The sequence below is a fragment of the Bos grunniens genome, chromosome 14 (genome assembly GCF_055505025.1).
Source record: "Bos grunniens cultivar Pamir isolate PY7600 chromosome 14, Bosgru_T2T1.0, whole genome shotgun sequence".
Classification (NCBI taxonomy): Eukaryota; Metazoa; Chordata; class Mammalia; order Artiodactyla; family Bovidae; genus Bos; species Bos grunniens.
In genome coordinates, this window is record NC_141178.1 from 68,688,883 (window position 1) to 68,705,355 (window position 16,473).

A 16,473-nucleotide genomic window follows, 5' to 3' on the forward strand; every position below is an offset into this window, starting at 1 on the left:
GTGTCACCTCTTACTCAGTCCCTCTCATTTTTATCCCTCCTGTCATCTCTTAGTCTCTCTGTTTGTCTCTCCTTCCCTGATTTTTTTCTCTCATTCTTTCTTTGGGCTTTCAGATTTGGTACCCCTCTAACTGGAACATCCATCCACTCTGATATTTTTTCAAACTAGTTCCTGATCATCCTTCCATTAGGTCTTAATTTCAGTGTTACTTTCTTCAAAGGGTCTCCCATGAACCCTCAGAGCAGAGAAGATGGCACATACTCTGCACTGCCGTTGACCCCTGTAGCATCCTAACTTTACAAAACACATGCTTGTGCTCAATGTGTCTGTCTTCATCACCCCATCTTCTCAATTTAGCTGGTACCAAAACATAGGGGAAATGCAATATACTTTAGTTTAAAACACTATAATCAGATGAATTAATGAACCAAAGTTATGGCTCTGAGATCGCTGTGTTCTCTTGTCAAGATTCACTAATGGATTCTATTGGTCAAAATTCTTCACTCCAGCTTATAGAAATTTAAATTGAATAAAAACTTAAAGATCATATAATTCAATCCCAAATAAGCAAGCTGAAATTTCTTCGAAGATAATTTCCTGGGAGGTATTTCTGTGGTATTTCTAAACTGGCTGCTTCAAAGAGAATTATAAAATAATAAGTATTTTGCCCCTAACCTCTGGATTTACTAAATAGAGCATTTATTCTTGAACCTGCCTTTTAACTGAGTAATACAAGTCAGGGGCCCATCCATAGAAAAGGAAATTTATGGGCTTATGAATCTTCATTTGCAGTTCTTGAGAGTATAATGATGACTTCTGATTTAGACATTCCCCAGAGATGCGGCTGAGCTGGTGCTAAAAAACCTCAGCTATTTACTAGGATATCAATCCCTCTCATCAGGACATTAATTCCTAGGAATGTTTTAGTCTCTCAATTCGTAATTTCCATTACTCATTCCATGACTAGCAATTAATATTCATTAAGGGTCCATGCTGCTGCTGCTGCTGCTCCTGCTAAGTCGCTTCAGTCGTGTCCGACTCTGTACGACCCAATGGACGGCAGCCCATCAGGCTCCCCCGTCCTTGGGATTCTCCAGGCAAGAACAATGGAGTGGGTTGCCATTATCTTCTCCAATGCGTGAAAGTGAAAAGTGAAAGTGAAGTCACTCAGTCGTGTCCGACTCTTCGAGACCCCATGGACTGCAGCCGACCAGGCTCCTCTGTCCATGGGATTTTCCAGGCAAGGGCCCATAAGACACCTAATTCTCCCGTGTACTGGGCATGTATCTACTGGGGGTAAGAGAATTTGATCAAAGCACCAAATCTTCCTAGGTCATCTTATTAAATAGTCTTTTTTTTTTTTTTCAATTTAAGCAAGTTGTTTTACACTGCGACTTGATACACACACACACATTTCCACTTCAAGGGTCTAATTGATTCATCATTGTGTTACATTATTATTCACTAAGTAATGTATTATTTAATTATAATACATACAAATGAGATTATTAAATATTACTCACTAAATAATATAATAACTTATGAGAAAGTAATTTATAAATTCTGAAGAATAACATACATATTTCATAAAAGTTCTTCTAAGAGCATAAACTTGTTCATCAAATTCAGAAATATGAGGAAAAGTGGGCCTTCACTTTTCTGATCTGACTGCGTCACTCTCTGCTTGAGAATTCTTCAAGGGTAACCTTGGCATTGTAGGTGATACCCAAATCATCTTTCCGGGCCTGCTCCTGCCCCACCCCTCACCTTGTACCTTTGAGTTCCTGCTCATCCTCTCTCCTCAACCTAGGCAGCTTTTCCACCTAATGAACCCTTGTACTTTCCTCAAGGCCTAACCTGAAGTCACACTGTTCACAGGCCTTCCCTACCCTGTACTCCAGGTAGAAGGTATTCCTCTCTGTACACGTTCATAGCATAACACATGCAGTCTTGGGACAGCCCCTCTCCATAGTGACAGACGTGTCTCATTCATCTTGCCATTTCCCAGCCCCTCAAAAAATGGCTACTCACAATGCTTGTCGCCTCCCATCTTGCAGCATTATAACCAACAAGGGCGTCCTTTTCCTTCCAGAAATGGTCCCTTAAGCCTATCGTTGGTTTCAGAACAATGGGCTGGAGGGATGCTGGCCAGGGCTTGATCTAGGTTGGCCATTTCATATTGCAGTGGCTCCAGGAATTGGGGGCTTTAGGAAATAGACAATTCCAAGAGACAGGGGAAGACCCTGTATCCCACCTGGATATAGATTCCCATGCAGTGCACATTCACCATCATCCCCCAGAGAGATTTGGAAAGATCTGCTGTCATCCTGGGGCTTCCCTGGTGGCTCATCGGTAAAGACTCCTCCTGTCAATACAGGAGCTGCAGGACATTCAGGTTCGATCCCTGGGTCGGGAAAACCCTCTGGAGAAGGAAATGGCAACCCACTCCAGTATTCTTACCTGGGAAATCCCATGGGCAAAGGAGCCTGGCAGGCTATTGTCCATGGGGTTGCAAAGAGTCGGACACTGCTGAGCATGCATGCAGGCATGCCACGATCTTCCTAGTGTGGATAGCTCTGTTTCTGCAGGTACCAGACCCTCCCCTCCTGGAACACAACCACTCTTGCAATGACAGTGCTCTGAGCCCTGCTCAGAAACGAGGAGGAAAGGAAAATCTCGTCTGTGGAGCACATGCTGTGTGTTTATGAACATCAGCTCGTTATTCATAACATTCGACAGATGAGGTGACCAAAGTGCCGAGGTAAAGGCACTTGATTAGGATCACATACCCAGGGAACTGTGGGAACTCCAGTCACTAGAACTCAGTCTCATCTTTTTCCACCTCCTTACCTTTGGAGAGATCTCTTATAAAATTCCACTCCAGTCACTTGATTAAATCTCCCTGGAAACCTACCCTAGACTTGTATGCCCCTAAGCAAAATGACAAATGACTAAAGGGGAATAGAAATCATCTTTTAATCATCTTTAAGGCCATAGATGCACATAAATGACTTTCTGGGGGGAGTAACAGTGCTTTCAGAGGGCAATCTAAATTCTGGCTGAATACCATCAATAACAATAACAATAGAATAGAGAAAGCAGGGACCATGTGGAAAAGGCTGGTAAGGGCTTTAACACAGTCAAAAGTTTATATTCAGTGAGGGAAATTAATATTTCACATTCACTTTCTTTATTAGCTTAGACATCTGAAGGTCATGGGGAGAGTTTTTCAGGTTACCAGCCTGGCAGTCTTTATCTGGAGATGAGACACTGGGGACTCCGAAGGTGAGATAGAAGATATCCTCCAGGTAGCCAGATGAGATGACTAGCAAGGGATGGTACATAATAATTAGCAAGCTCATTACCACCTGCCATTTCAGAACTGCCTGTCAACCCAGATTCATCTGATGTTCAGTTACTTTTTGTGAAATGAAGGAGAAGGGTTTTGATATTTTTCTGAAGGTCCACCTAACATTGGGAGATCAGTGTGTGTGTGTGTGTGTGTGTGTGTGTGCGCCTGCGCACGCACGTGTGTGTGAATTCCTGATCAATTGAGAGCTGCTCCGGTGGGGGCTGTCTTATTTTTAATTATACTTTGAGTGAAGATTAATCAGTTAAACAGGATTTCCCGGGGCTCTTCTGGAATGTGGAACATTGAAGAAGACAGTGAAGCGGGTCAGGAAGCTCAGCGTGAGCCTTTTAAATATTTTATAAGGAAATAGGAAATAGTCTTTAATAGCAACACCTCTACAAGTATTGAATGGGTGAGATACACACGTGTTCATATGACTTTGCTCATGGTTGGATTGTCAGCTGCATAGTCAGAGTTGGATGAGATACAGCCTTTCATGGAGTATTTGTTGAGAGCCAGGGAAACTTGGGAAGATGACTAGAAGATGAACATTAAAGATGAGCAGGGGTGCAGGGGAAGAGTGGCAGCTCATAGGTCTGCTTGTCTGTTTATCCAGAGACAGAAGGTTAAAAGTTGGTTGGCTTTTGGACCCTCTGTGTTGGGAAGTTTGGAAGACTGAATGCACTGGCTTCAGCCCCTGAGGTAGTAGAGGCTGGCATTTATTCTATTAATAGCTATGCTTTGGTCTTTGCATAGATGAAAAATCACAATGCCCTGCATGTCACATGTTTCCATCTTGTTTCCTTCCACCCAGATAAGTACTCTGGGTTACAAGTTCAATAGTAGGGGGTTCATTTATTCTCTTGATCATTCATTTACTTACATGTTCATTCTATTTTTCAGCATATATTTTACTCAATAAACTATTTTGGACAACTTATTCTGTGCCAGGCATAGCATTAGCTCCTGAGGACACAGAAATGAAAATACACAGTCTTGTCCCACAGGGAACACAGAGGCTCTGCAGATAGTATATGAATTTCAATCTATCTGGGGAAAATCTCCGTAAACAACTGTTCTTCTGGTGTCTTCTGTAATAAAGGCATATCAAATATGCTTCAAATGCATACTTTCTATGATCACAGGCCTTCACTGATGCTGTTTCCTGCCTGAAACATCTTAATCATCCTACTTGTATGCCAGGATCCTCATCTGCCCCCGTTCCCTCCACAAAGCCTTCTGACCACTTGGGTAAGACTGTTTCCATCTGCATTCACTGAAACTATCTCTGATCTGTTTTGGATGTGAACTGCCTTGCGTGTGACTTAATTGCTTTAGAGGATTGTATTCTGGACAGCAGAAATGTTATATTTCTATGCCTTATAGAGCAAAGAGCTTGTAACACATTCTGATGCTTTTAAATGGTTAAAATTCTTTGACCCGCCTCATTTCAAGAGGTGATGCCTAATACCCTTACCCTTGCATATGGGCTGTACTTTGCCACTTGCTTCTATTAAACAGAATAAAGCTGAAGTGATGGTGTGCAGTATCAGAGACCAGGTACCAGAAGACACTGTGGCTTATTGCTTGCTGTCTTTCGAGTCTCTCCCTCAAGGAGAAAGCAGTGACTACGTCATGAGGAAACTCAAGCAGGCTACAGAGAAGCCAAAACAGAAACTGTGGGCTCCTACCAACCATCAGACTAATTTTCCACTGATGCGAGGGGGCCACATTGGAAGCAATTCTTCCAGTTCCATTCGAGCTTTCAGATGATGGTGCCTGAACTGATAATTTTTGACTACAGTCTCATAAACAATTCTAAGGCAGACCACTCAGTTAAGTCATTCCTGGATTTCTGACACTCAGAAAGTGTTGAGATAGTAAGTGTTTGTTATTTTAAACTATTCTCTGCAACTCTGCATTCAGTTGGGTATATCTTTCCCTTTCTCTTTTGCCTTACATTTCTCTGCTTTTCTCAGCTATTTGTAAGACCTTCTCAGACAACCACTTTACCTTCTTGCATTTCTTTTTCTTTGGGATGGCTTTAGTCAACAATTTTAAGCTATACAATCCTGACGTAATTTGGTATACAGCAATAGATTACCAATATCCAATACTCATGTATTGTTGTTGTTGTTCAGTCAATAAGTTGTGTCCAACTCTTTGTGACCCCTGGACTGTCGCTAGCCCTCGCTGTCCCTCATCATGCCCCAGAGTTCACCCAAGTTCATGTCCATTGAATCGGTGATGCCATTCAACCATCTCATCCTCTGCTGCCCTCTTCTCCTTTTGCCTTCAATCTTTCCCAGCATCAGGGTCTTTTCCAATGAGTTGGCTCTTCACATCAAGTGGGAAAAAATTAGAGCACCAGCTTCAGCATCAGTCTTTCCAATGAATATTCAGGGTTGATTTCCTTTAGGATCAGCTGGTTTGATCTCTTTGCAGTCTGAGGGACTTTCAAGAGTCTTCTCCAGCACCACAATTCAAAGGCATCAAGTCTTCGATGCTCAGCCTTCTTTATGGTCCAAGTCTCACATCCATACATGACTACTGGAAAAAACTATAGCTTTGATTGATTATAAGGACCTTTGTCAGCAAAGTAATGTATACTTGCTCATTAGAATACCAATGACATCCATGTTGCTGAATCCTATGGATACTTTTGAGTGTTCATTTTACTTGTATCAACGTGGCACTCAACACAGAAGTTGAATATGTCTTCCTTCTCTTTGAAGAAATTGTATGAAATATTCCTGGTATATAAGTCAAGGCTTTCATTAATCCCATTCTCCTTCTTACCTCCCCAGAGGTAATCATATCTTTCTACAGCTTTCTTTCTGTGAGTGCAGCATTGTTAAGTTTATTCAAATTTATTAATGTCTATGTTGACATATGTAGTACTAGAACATTCACTCTAACTGGTGTCCACTGTTCATTCTATGACTATGCCATAATTATTTATTTGTTCTCCTATGAAGGCATTTAGATGATTTTCAGTTTTTCACTCTTATTAATACCACTGTGTTATCATTCTTGTAGATGAATCCTTAATTCCACATGTAAGATTTCCCCAGGGAACACATTCATCTTTAACTTTCTAGTTATTATCAAAATAGTTCCCAATATGGCTGCGCTAATTCATGCTTCCATCTGATGTACATGTTAAGTCCTATTTTTCCTCATCCTTACAAGACTTTTATATTACAAGGCTTCTTTTTCCCCCCTCTTCCTTCCTTACTTCCTTTGAATCTAAGTTATAGTTCTTATTTAATCATTCATTTTGTGTTTCTTAGCTAGTTACATTTCTTTATCTATGACATTTATTTATATATATTGCCCATTTTTTGCCTTTGGTCACATACATTTTTTGGATTGATTGATGAGAGTTATTTACATATTTTATATACTAATGTTTTCTTAAATAAATGCACATCTTGTCTGAGACTTGCTTTATTAAAACTGTGATATATTCTATATGTGGAAATTAAGGATTTTATGATATACTGCTAAGTCACTTCAGTCGTGTCTGACTCTGTGCAACCCCATAGACGGCAGCCCACCAGGCTCCCCTGTCCCTGGGATTCTCCAGGCAAGAACACTGGAGTGGGTTGCCATTTCATTCTCCAATGCATGAAAGTGAAAGTGAAGTCGCTCAGTCGTGTCCGACTCTTCGCGACCCCATGGACTGCAGCCTAGCAGGCTCCTCCATCCATGGGATTTTCCAGACAAGAGTACTGGAGTAGGCAACTGTAAAATCTTTTGTAGTTTATGCATTTTGTGTCCTGTTCATTCCATGGCATGAAAAGAAATGATGGTGTGCAGTATCAGAGGCTAGGTCATACTTATAAATTTTTGCATACATACATTTACAATTGTTACACATTTTTGTATATGTAAATTTTATTTCTTCATATTTAGGTCTTAACATATAATGTTGACATAACTGACAGATAACATTGTGGAAGTTTAGGTATCAGATCGAATCAGATCAGTCGCTCAGTCATGTCTGACTCTTTGCGACCCCATGAATCGCAGCACGCCAGGCCTCCCTGTCCATCATCAACTCCCGGAGTTCACTCAGACTCACGTCCATCGAGTCAGTGATGCCATCCAGCCATCTCATCCTCTGTTGTCCCCTTCTTCTCCTGCCCCCAATCCCTCCCAGCATCAGAGTCTTTTCCAATGAGTCAACTCTTTGCATGAGGTGGCCAAAGTACTGGAGTTTCAGCTTTAGCATCATTCCTTCCAAAGAAATCCCAGGGCTGATCTCCTTCAGAATAGACTGGTTGGATCTCCTTGCAGTCCAAGGGACTCTCAAGAGTCTTCTCCAACACCACAGTTCAAAAGCATCAATTCTTTGGCGCTCAGCCTTCTTCACAGTCCAACTCTCACATCCATACATGACCACAGGAAAAACCATAGCCTTGACTAGACGGACCTTTGTTGGCAAAGTAATGTCTCTGCTTTTGAATATGCTATCTAGGTTTGTCATAATTTTCCTTCCAAGGAATAAGTGTCTTTTAATTTCATGGCTGCAGTCACCATCTGTAGTGATTTTGGAGCCCAGAAAAATAAAGTCTGACACTGTTTCCACTGTTTCCCCATCTATTTCCCATGAAGTGGTGGGACCAGATGCCATGATCTTCGTTTTCTGAATGTTGAGCTTTAACCCAACTTTTTCACTCTCCTCTTTCACTTTCATCAAGAGGCTTTTGAGTTCCTCTTCACTTTCTGCCATAAGGGTGGTGTCATCTGCATATCTGAGTTTATTGATATTTCTCCCGGCAATCTTGATTCCAGTTTGTGTTTCTTCCAGTCCAGTACTTCTCATGATGTACTCTACATATAAGTTAAATAAGCAGGGTGACAATATACAGCCTTGACGAACTCCTTTTCCTATTTGGAACCAGTCTGTTGTTCCATGTCCAGTTCTAACTGTTGCTTCCTGACCTGCATACAGATTTCTCAAGAGGCAGATCAGGTGGTCTGGTATTCCCATCTCTTTAAGAATTTTCCACAGTTTATTGTGATCCACACAGTCAAAGGCTTTGGCATAGTCAATAAAGCAGAAATAGATGCTTTTCTGGAACTCTCTTGCTTGCTCCATGATCCAGCGGATGTTGGCAATTTGATCTCTGGTTCCTCTGCCTTTTCTAAAACCAGCTTGAACATCAGGAAGTTCATGGTTCACATATTGCTGAAGCCTGGCTTGGAGAATTTTGAGCATTACTTTACTAGCGTGTGAGATGAGTGCAATTGTGCGGTAGTTTGAGCATTCTTTGGCATTGCCTTTCTTTGGGATTGGAATGAAAACTGACCTTATCCAGTCCTGTGGCCACTGCTGAGTTTTCCAAACTTGCTGGCATATTGAGTGCAGCACTTTCACAGCCTCGTCTTTCAGGATTTGGAATAGCTCAACTGGAATTCCATCACCTCCACTAGCTTTGTTCGTAGTGAGGCTTTCTAAGGCCCACTTGACTTCACATTCCAGGATGTCTGGCTCTAGGTCAGTGATCACACCATCATGATTATCTGGGTCGTGAAGATCTTTTTTGTACAGTTCTTCTGTGTATTCTTGCCATCTCTTCTTAATATCTTCTGCTTCTGTTAGGTCCATACCATTTCTGTCCTTTATCTAGCTCATCTTTGCATGAAATGTTCCTTTGGTATCTCTGATTTTCTTGAAGAGATCCCTAGTCTTTCCCATTCTGTTGTTTTCCTCTATTTCTTTGCATTGATCACTGAAGAAGGCTTTCTTATCTCTTTTTGCTGTTCTTTGGAACTCTGCATTCAGATGTTTATATCTTTCCTTTTCTCCTTTGCTTTTCACTTCTCTTCTTTTCACAGCTATTTGTAAGGCCTCCCCAGACAGCCATTTCGCTTTTTTGCTTTTCTTTTCTATGGGAATGGTCTTGATCTCTGTCTCCTGTACAATGTCACAAACCTCATTCCATAGTTCATCAGGCACTCTATCTATCAGATCTAGGCCCTTAAATCTATTTCTCACTTCCACTGTATAATCATAAGGGATTTGATTTATGTCATACCTGAATGGTCTAGTGGTTTCCCCTACTTTCTTCAATTTAAGTCTGAATTTGGCAACAAGGAGTTCATGTTTTTGCTGACTGTATAGAGCTTCTCCATCTTTGGCTGCAAAGAATATAATCAATCTGATTGGTGATGTCCATGTGTAGAGTCTTCTCTTGTGTTGTTGGAAGAGGGTGTTTGTTATGACCAGTGCATTTTCTTGGCAAAACTCTATTAGTCTTTGCCCTGCTTCATTCCATATTCCAAAGCCAAATTTGCCTGTTACTCCAGGTGTTTCTTGACTTCCTACTTTTGCATTCCAGTCCCCTATAATGAAAAGAACATCTTTTTTGGGTGTTAGTTCTAAAAGGTCTTGTAGGTCTTCATAGAACTGTTCAACTTCAGCTTCTTCAGCATTACTGGTTGGGGCATAGACTTGGATTACTGTGATATTGAATGGTTTGCCTTGGAAACGAACAGAGATCATTCTGTCGTTTTTGAGATTGCATCCAAGTACTGCATTTCGGACTCTTTTGTTGACCATAATGGCCACTCCATTTCTTCTCAGGGATTCCTGCCCGCAGTAGTAGATATAATGGTCATCTGAGTTAAATTCACCCATTCTAGTCCATTTCAGTTTGCTGATTCCTAGAATGTCGACATTCCCTCTTGCCATCTCTTGTTTGACCACTTCCAATTTGCCTTGATTCATGGACCTGACATTCCAGGTTCCTATGCAATCTTGCTCTTTACAGCATCGGACCTTGCTTCTATCACCAGTCACATCCACAGCTGGGTATTGTTTTTGCTTTGGCTCCATCCCTTCATTCTTTCTGGAGTTATTTCTCCACTGATCTCCAGTAGCATACTGGGCACCTACTGACCTGGGGAGTTTCTCTTTCAGTATCCTATCATTTTGCCTTTTCATACTGTTCATGGGGTTCTCAAGGCAAGAATACTGAAGTGGTTTGCCATTCCCTTCTCCAGTGGACCACATTCTGTCAGACCTCTCCACCATGACCCGCCTGTCTTGGGTTGCCCCACGGGCATGGCTTAGTTTCACTGAGTTAGACAAGGCTGAGGTCCTAGTGTGATTAGATTGACCAGTTTTCTGTGAGTATGTTTTCAGTGTGTCTTTCCTCTGATGCCCTCTTGCAACACCTACGGTCTTACTTGGGTTTCTCTTACCTTAGGCGTGGGGTGTCTCTTCACGGCTGTTCCAGCAAAGCGCAGCCATTGCTCCTTACCTTGGACGAGGGGTATCTCCTCACCACTGCCCTTCCTGACCTTCAGTGTGGGATAGCTCCTCTAGGCCCTCCTGTGCCCGCGCAGCCACGGCTCCTTGAACGTGGGGTTGGTCCTCCTGGCCACCGCCCCTGACCTCAGATGCAGGGTATACAGTTTGTTAATTAGTTAATTTTGGCCGCACTGGGTCTTCGTTGCTTCGTGCAGGCTTTCTCCAGTTGTGGTGAGTGGGGGCTATTCTTCGTTGCGGTGCACAGGCTTCTCATCATGGTGGCTTAGCTTGTTGCAAAGCACAAGCGTTAGGTGTGAGGGCTTCAGTAGTTGCAGCACATGGGCTCAGTAGTCGCGGCTCCCGGGCTCTCGAGCAGGGGCTCAGTACTTGGGGTACAGGGGCTTAGTTGCTCTGTGGCATGTGGAGTCTTCCCAAACGAGGGATCGAACCTGTGTCCCCTGCACTGGCAGGCCGATTCTTATCCACTGCGCCACCAGGGAAGTCATTGCTTTTTGCTGCCTCAGGTCTTAGTGCAAGGTTCAGTTTTTCTAGGAAATCTCTCATGACATGCTTATGTTTGACGTGTCCATGAAACCTGTGCTTCTCCTATGATAGCACTTATTCTGTTTTAAGCTGGTACTTTAAAGATTATCTGCCAACACACTGGACTTGAAAATTCTGTGTGGAAAGTTGCCACACAAATCTGACTCACATTTATTTTCCAAGAACCTAGCCCAACATTCAGTGCTCAGTCACTAGGCTGGCAACGAGCATCCTTTCAATCAGTGGATGCACATCCTTTCCCTTATAAGCACAAAGTGTCTGTGCTTCCATTAGACCAGGAGCTACTCACAACTTTGGATGGAGATCGAGGTGGGCTTCGCTTGGTATAGTAAATGTGTTTCTCAAGGAGTAAATTGAATTACGTTTAAGTGTTCTAAAAGAGATTGCTATTTAAAGGGTCCCTTTAGTAGATCTTTTCATAAAGTGAAGAATGTGATTACAAAAGCATTGCTTATCCTTTTGCGTCTCCAGGCTTTTAGAGTCTGCAGAGCCTTGGGGTGGGGCGACTGTGCCTGCATGTGGTTGTGGGGTGTGGGGGTAGCAGTTCTTGCTACACCTGAGATAAGTTTAAACACAGCTTTGATCATTAACCTAAGTGGTGCATTTTAATGAAATCAGACAGAATTTTCATCTCCTGTAACAAAGAACCTGCAGGCCAGTGCAGGAGGCATAAGAGATGACATGGGTTCAATCCCTGGATCAGGAATATCCCCTGGAGGAGGGCATGCAACCCACTCCAATATTCTTGCCTGGAGAATCCCATGGACAGAGGAGCTTGACGGGTTACATTCCATAGGGTTGCAAAGAGTCAGACATGGAATGCACCCTACTCCAGTACTCTTGCCTGGAAAATCTCATGGATGGAGGAGCCTGGTGGGCTACAGTCCATGGGGTCGCTAAGAGTCGGACACAGCTGAGCGACTTCACTTTCACTTTTCACTTCCATGCATTGGAGAAGGAAATGGCAACCCACTCCAGTGTTCTTGCCTGGAGAATCCCAGGGACGGGGGAGCCTGGTGGGCTGCCGTCTGTGGGGTCACACAGAGTCGGACACGACTGAAGCGACTTAGCAGCAGCAGCAGCAGAGACCTAATATTAATATTTTAATCTTTTAATTTACTGATGAGAAAACTGAGACCACTTACTTTTTTCTTGCAAGAAATCTAGTATTTATGGGTAGTCCCTAGAATGACCACATCCCAGAATATCAGGACTGAAATCAACCTGTTCAACCCCCTCATGATACAAATGGGGAAACTGAAGCCCAGGTGGTAAGGAACCTTGTCAAGTCCAAATGATTATTTATTGATTAGCTGGACTGCAACATAGATCTTAGATCTCTTAGCCCAAGGCTTTCTCTAAGAGTTGATTTTCTATTCAGAAGTTACAGTCCCAGGATTCAGACCCAAGTACACATCCTGGTTGGGAATCCACAATTTGAAATCAGAAAGACCTGAATTTCAGTCCAAACTCCCCTACTAAACATCTCAGTGATTTTAGGTAGTTTACACTCTTCTGTTAGTGAGAGCCTCAATTTATTTGTTTGCAAAATAGAGACAGTTATAATGTTACCCACAAGGGCTTCCATTGTGGCTCAGATGGTAAAGAATCTGCCGGCAGTGCAGAAGACATGGGTTTGATTCCTGGGTTGGGAAGATCCCCTGGAGAAGGGAATGGCAACCCGCTCCAGTATTTGTACCTGGAGAGTTCCATGGAAAGAGGAGCCTGGTGGGCAACAAGTCCATGGGGTTGCAAACAGTCAGACATGACTGAGTGACTAACATACACACACATATAATGTTACCCTTTAGAGTAGTTATGCTGCCTCTTGTGAGGCAATGCATATGGGAAGCTTGTATGAGGGCCCAGTGTACAGAGGGAGCTCAGAAGCAAAGATAATGGTAACAGTGACAATGATGATGATTTTAATGATGTTGGATCTCTTGTTACTTCTTCTCACCCTTAGATGAAAGGACACAAGTCCATTTTCTGTAATCTAAGATTACAAAATAACTAAATAACTAAAAAATGAACCCTGAATTAAAACAATGAGCTAGAAAGAGATGGTTCTTATTCTGGAATAGAAAGATATTGACTGCATTTAAACTTGTTAAAAGTTAATGTGCTTGCTAACAGCCTCCAATCTAACAGAGCTGCTGTCTAGCTCATGCATCAGAAAAAGGACTGAATAGAGACTTACATGTTTTGTTTTGTTTTGTTTTGTTTTGTTTCTCTTTTCCAGTTCTGTTTTCACTTCTGCCTTAAAAATAAACAAATATCCAGGCCTCAAATTAGTAAGTGGTTCAGACGGTAAAGAATCTACCTGCAATGCAGGAGACCCGGGTTCGATCCCTGGGTCAAGAAGTTCCCCTGGAGAAGGACATGGCAACCTACTCCAGTATTCTTGCCTGGAGAATTCCATGGACAGAGAAGCTTGGCAGGGCTTCTGGGAGGGATCCATGGGATCGAAGAGTCGGACACAACTGAGTGACTAACACTAGTACTACAAATTAATAAAGCAAAGCCTTACTTTAAATCCAACTCCCAGCAAAGGTCAGAGAAACATTCTCTAGGTTCCAGAGTTAAGGATGCTCACATTCTGACTGTCTTCTCTTCCTCTGTCTGCCAGCTTTGAATGCTAGGAAATGTGAGAGAAGAGAGTGAGTTTTGCAGCTTCCAGGCAAGCTGATGCCTAAAGCTTTCTGGTTCCCAAGAGAACATATTCTAAAGATCACTGTATTTTTCTTACACAATATCCCTATTTCTGCCTCTTTACATTTAAAAAGAAGATTTACCCTCTTGGCTGTTTCCCTATAGACTATCAGCTCACAACACGGAAGGGGAGGGCACTGTCTTGTATCATGAGATGAAATTTGAGCATGACCACGGTCATTTGGAAGAGTGTCACAAAGTATTGGAGTGATCAGTGATGGCACTTAGGCTATGGTAATGGATTTCTACCTCGAATCTGGAAAAGGTTCTGAAGCATTGAACGACTTATGTTCTCTCTACCATTCAGTGTGACCTCCGATGAGGCAGACATCATTCAGGGTAAATACCCAGCAGTCACATTGTCATTGATCACCTGGCTGAACTGAGTGGTACTCACTCCTCCAGCTTTGGCATCACCCTTGCTTGGATCTTGGCATCTTCTTTTATTCTTTCATGTTGTCCTTGACTGTCTATAGTGACACTGCTACTTGGATGGAGGACTGGTCCCATTGCTGTCTTTTAGACGCTGATACTGATGTTGCTCGGTGGTTGTTTGATTCCTTAGTCCTTCAACATGGTGAATGAAACTCTCAGTGCCCAAGCTGCCCCATACTTCTCACCATTCACCAAGCGTGTTGTTTTAACTCATCCATCAGGTTACCATCCCTTCTGCTGTAAGGATGCCAGGACAGTCCTCTTTCAGGGCCTCCACTAAACAGACAAAGCATACATCTCAGTTTAAGGGAAACAAACCATGGGGTGAGCAGCAACAAATTGGATTTCTTTTTAAAGTTTGCAGACCAAAACAGACTGTTTGTTTTCCCTAGAGAGTTTTGAGAAGAGAAAGGCTGTATGGCATAAGAGGTTGAGGGTTTAGTGTAGAGGGCCATTTTAAACCATGTGCAACTGGTGAGTAAATGGAACAATATTTTGAACAAAACCAGAACAGAGAAGACACATGTAAAAAGGCAGAGATGACATAAAAGAGGAGTGGAGACTGCCCCTTGTGTACTAGAGAGTGAACATGGCCACACTCCCATGTGTGTGGAGCCCCCTGGAGGCCTGGGAGTCAGACGCTACACTTTGAGACTCTCTTTTTCCTCCCCTACTCTCCCTTCCCCTGATCTCCCCTCTCTTTCGCGTCTTTCTTTTCCTTCTCTTCCCCTCTTTCCCTTCCTTCTTTTTCTTTTGGTTTGGATAGATTAAGTAGGTTTGTTTTCCTTACAATTACAACAATGAGATGAAATTTCAGCAAATTTCAGTTGTCTTTCCAAGCGCACGTGACATATGCTTCCCTGTGCTTTCTCTTTGCATGTGCCAGCTCTCTGACATTTCTGCCTGTCCGCCTTTATTACCTGAGAAACCCATATGCACCCAGTCATTTTAGCCATTTAGTCAAAAAGAGTCCCCGGTCATTTTCTTGCATATTCTCCAGAGAAGGAATCTGACCGATGGGCAGTGGATTGGTTCCCACTCGTCAGATTTCACCCCTAGCAGTGTGTCCTCTCCTGTCTTCAGTAAGCTCTTCTTATCGCATCCCTCTCAGGATCATCATGCCTAACACCGGGATTAGCAGAGCTCAGGTGCTTGCCACATGCAGTGAATGACTGCTAGGACCTGAGGGGGAATAAAAACAAGGTACCTCAAAGTTACCATTTTCTTGCAGTTTAAAATTTCATTTAGGGAAAAGTCTTTGCCTATATTGATTAGAAATCAATACAAACAGTGAAGAGAAGCATATGATAGATGATATTCATACAAGGAAAACATTGCCATCCTTACAATGATAAAACTTAAATACTGGCAAGAGAATCAATTTTCACGGTTACCTGTATTTACCACATTGGTGAAACCATTTACGGCAGAAGCAGCGACCTCCTGGATCGTTTTTCTTGGGTCCCGCCACAGCTGTGTGGTTATAGTGGTGGCCTGTGCTGACAGCACCTAAGTTGGCTAACGGGGCTGGGGAGTGTACGGTCAGCTGGGCTGTGTGTGCTCAGTGGCTTCAGCCGTGTCTGACTCTTCCACCCCATGGACTGTAGCCCACCAGGCTCCTCGGTCCATGGAATTCTCCAGCCCAGAATACTGGAGTGGGTGTCTGTGCCCTCCTCCAGGGGATCTTCCCAACCCAGGGATTGAACCCACATCTCCTGCGTTTCCTGCATTGCAGGTGGATTCCTAACTGCTGAGCCACCAGGGAAGCTAGGTCAATCTAAATTTTCCTCTGAGAGTATTTTGACTTCCCAAGAGAGGGAAAGCAGTCATTCTTTTTGGGTCAGGTTATAAGAGGTGGGTTCTGAGAGTACCCAGCCACCGTATTTCATCTATATTTTACCTCTGCCCAAAAGATAAAGCCAGTATGAGAGACTAAGCATGATTCTATTCCAGGAGAGAGAAGCAGAAATGAGAAATGGATGGTGGCTTGGCTTCTAGTTATTTCTGAGACCTGCTGAAGCTCAGCCCTTCATGCATTTAAATGAAGTTTGCAATCAGTTGCCCTTTGTGTTAAATGTAAACCTACCTAAAGCTGGGTTTCTGTCACTGGTCACCAAGTATTCTGATTATATAGATGCTAACTATA

At 42.9% G+C, this 16,473-nt stretch overlaps 1 protein-coding gene across 4 annotated transcripts in view; it reads left to right on the forward strand.

Annotated features, from left to right (window-relative positions):
* Positions 1-16,473, forward strand: part of LOC147359625 (uncharacterized) — a 95,627-nt gene that overhangs the window by 18,172 nt on the left and 60,982 nt on the right. For 3 of the 4 annotated variants that reach the window (XR_015141063.1, XR_015141062.1, XR_015141064.1), the window contains exon 1: positions 4,495-4,603. The exons of the other annotated variant lie outside the window; for it this stretch is intronic. The gene's annotated coding sequence lies outside the window, so the exon portion shown is untranslated. Of the gene's footprint in view, positions 1-4,494; positions 4,604-16,473 lie in introns of those variants that run through there. 4 annotated transcript variants of the gene reach the window in all.